The sequence below is a fragment of the Magnolia sinica genome, chromosome 4 (genome assembly GCF_029962835.1).
Source record: "Magnolia sinica isolate HGM2019 chromosome 4, MsV1, whole genome shotgun sequence".
Taxonomy (NCBI): domain Eukaryota; kingdom Viridiplantae; phylum Streptophyta; class Magnoliopsida; order Magnoliales; family Magnoliaceae; genus Magnolia; species Magnolia sinica.
Window position 1 is genome coordinate 75401094 of NC_080576.1, and position 3709 is coordinate 75404802.

General features: G+C 40.0%; 1 non-coding gene across 1 annotated transcript; it reads right to left on the minus strand.

Annotated features, from left to right (window-relative positions):
- Nucleotides 1-663: 663 nt before the first annotated feature.
- Nucleotides 664-770, minus strand: LOC131244775 (small nucleolar RNA R71). Its single transcript, XR_009170552.1, has one exon. It is a non-coding gene; the product is annotated as a small nucleolar RNA R71 (small nucleolar RNA).
- Between the last annotated feature and the right edge of the window lie 2939 nt (nucleotides 771-3709).

The window sequence follows — 3709 nt, forward strand, 5'->3', positions numbered from 1 at the left end:
AGGAACTTCCAATTTGGTAACTTCTTTCTAACTCTTCTCTAGATTTCTATTCTTTTCTTCTTTTTTAGGTTTAGGTTAGAATCTAAGATTGAGGGCTGAGAGTGTTTTATGCCCAAGTGGGTCCGTGACAACACTCGATGTCTCTTGACTGAAGAAGGATTGGTTAAGGGTTGACTATCCATCGCAGGACTAGACACTGCTCGAGATCCCTAGAGTTAATTGAGGTTAAGGCCAATCAACTTGAAGGACTACCTCAACCTAGGGTTGGGGAAGTCCTGGATGAGAATGAGGTGCATCAAGCACCCCCGCCTTACACATTACGAGATTATTTACATCCAGCGGGAGTGAGCACACCCTCATACATGGTTTTTCCAGAGAATACGGGACACGTGGAAATCAAGCCTGTGGTAATCCAACTCCTTCCTAAATTTCATGGGCTGGAGTCAGAAAATCCATATTTACCCTTGAAAGAGTTTGATGAGATTATAGCTACTTTATATTTTCCAAACGTGTCTGATGACACAGTCAGGCTGAAACTCTTTACTTTTTCTTTGAAAGAGAAAGCTAAGACATGGTTGCATTCACTACGTCCCAGATCTATTGGCACATGTAATGATAAGATAAGGGAGCTCATAAAAAAAATTTCCACATCATAAAATGAACACACTTAGAAAGTCAATCATGAACTTCGCTCAAAAGGAGGATGAAACATTCTTCCAATGTTAGGAGCGATTAAAGGATCTTGTCAATTCATGCCCACAACACGGTTTTGAAACGAAGCGCATTGCACCCTTGTCAGTTCTTCTAACGCTGGACCCGCGTAGCAAGAAACCCTGTAACGCCCCAAATTTCAAGGGTCAAGCAAAGCCCAACTCCCGAGATCCAATGCATCACTTATGCAACATAGAAAATGATGTTTAAATGTTGTCCATATTAGTGCATTAAACATGAGTGGGATTAAACTAAAATAGCATATCATACTCTAGAGGTAATTTGATTAAGCAAGCGGAAGACTGTAAAATGCATATTTGAATAAGTAGGTGATTTACAACCTCCAGAGTATAAGTATGTAACTGGGCTGAATGTTTAATGGATTGTTTCTAAAGTTTATAAAATGACAAAAGCATAAAGTGTTCAACTAATCTATGTATCCTGTAATCCCGGCGACGCAGCTCAAGGTCTACACAGAGCTGCCTGAGAGTTGCACGTATAAGAACTCCTCGTTTATGAAATCTGACTCTGTCGAGTAAGCCTCATCGTAACCTGCAACTAAATCAGAGTCTGGTTGGTGTTTTAAAACACCGTCACAGCGTGGGAGTGAGTGATCAACTCAGTGGTACTATAAGGCAAAGGTTAATATGTTATCAATTCAATCAAGCAGTAATGATAAAGCAATACAACAATCACTTCCTAATTACTCTTGTTAATGCAAGAATGATATGCAATAATGATGCGTGCCCTCGCCTGCACTCCCTTAACCACTTCATCTAACAATCGTGCATGGCAAACTCCCTAAATGTGCACTTCCTCGCCAAAGCACATGCAATGCAGTGCATGGTCGTGTTAGCCAAGTAATTGATTAGGCTTATTCATACAGTAGATTCGAGAAGCTAAGGTACCTCCCTTTATATTATTAACCCAAGCGGGGATCCATCTAGGGTCATCAATCCTAGTTAATCGCATACGATAGGCCTGTTATAGGGCATCACCCCTAATGAAAACAGTGGATAGGTAAATTCAAGTGTTTATACTCGAGGTCACAAGGAGAGGCTCGTCACCTGAACATAGGTCGACAGCTCGAATATGGTGTCCCATACACCACCATATTCGGCTCATGAGTTTGGGTTGCTCACTAGACACTACGGGGAGGCTCGTCACCCCAGCGTAGGCCAACAGCTCGACCACGGTGTCTCGTACACCATCATGCCCGGCTCATGAGTCTTAGCAGATCTTGGTACCATGGTTGAAACGGGCTTGCATTGCTAAGCGGTACCTTAGATTCAAGCAATAGCGTCCATACATGGTAAACACACAATAGGCCAATCGGGTTATTTGACAAGTTCGATTGGTATAAGCGCACACTGAATTAATCGACATAGAGCGCGTCAGCACTCCACATGGCTTAACCACTATCGACAATCACCATATGGCTCGGATTCATCAAATGTATCCAATGTGGTTAAACTAGTTCGGCCACTCAATCGGGAACCGTTACCGATTACCTAAACTACGTAGTAGTCCCAATTATACTCAAATGCAATAGGTAGTCACATATGTTATTCATAACAGCATTTAACAAACAATTCAAACATAATTCTCATTTGAGCATTTTATCAAACACATTGAACATGTTATTATACATATGCGTTTTATCCATAAATCACATAGTAGTAATTTACATTACATGAAGAAAACTATAGATATAGATAAGGTAGTTGAGAATCCTATATTAACACCCTTATTAAAATTGATTCATTAAATAATTTCTCATTCAGACATTTTATCAAACACTTAGACTACATCTTACTACATATATGAACTAAACTAGTTATAACATATATTATGGCAAATCATTTCATAAAGGAGTCGTCATACATACAACAAACATATATTTTATATTAGTATTCATGGCAAGCACAAATCATAATTTCAATTTCATTAAAACATTTCAACAAACACATGGAATGCATTATATATTCACATAGTTCACATTCATGCATAATTTATCTAACACATCGTAACTAGGATCATGTGACAGTAATCAAGTTAGATATAAATCATTACTGACATTGAAAGCCTTGAAAACCATAACCTAAATGTTTATAGTCCGCACATTTCATCGGATAACTCGTTTTAAACTCGGTTCGAATCCTATGTTCCCGTATACAGAAGAACGGTTACCTAAGTCAGGAAAATTCGTTAGCTAGGTTGACAAACAACTATTTTATACCTTAACTACGGCGTTAGGGTTTGGATTTCTTACACAAATCGTTGTCGGAACGAGTCGTGTAGCGTAATGGAGAGGTGATCTAGTGCGTGTAGTCGTGGGAGAGAAACACTGCCACGATCTCCTAAGCTTTCTCTCTTCTCTCTCCTAGGGTTTGGAGCAAATTCGAATGAAATGGGAATGGGGTTGTTTAAGGTCTTTAAATAGGCCCAGAACTGGTTCAAATGGCCCCACAGCCATGGTATACTTAGGTTATAGCCAAAGGGTGTCTGTTTCGAGAAAATGGGACTCATCTGGAGGTCCATTACCTATCTATGCTACAGAGTAAGTCCCCTGACAATAGATCTAGGCCAGGTTACGATTTCAACACGTTTGGATAGGCCGATCAACCGTGATGAACCTGTATTAAATCAACAGTCGTTGTCACTCGATCAGGGCCACAAGTATACAGATATGTGCAGGAAAATTTTCCTGATCCATGTGTGCAGTTGGGTCAAAAACTGACAGTTTGAAGTCTTCAATTTTGCCCATAAGCAAACGGTCCAATTCACTTAAGTTTGGGTTCATTTTCTAAAGATATTTGTGTTTCTCACATACTTCGCTCAAGGCTCAAGTTGTGCATTTCTAGATACTATTTGGGATCGATTTCCACGTTGGTTGTCAAGCCCAATAAGGCAGTCATAACCCTATAGTTTCACGGTCATCGGACTTTCGACGTGCAATCTAGGTCCGATATGGAGTTTCAATGTGCTCCCAAGAGCA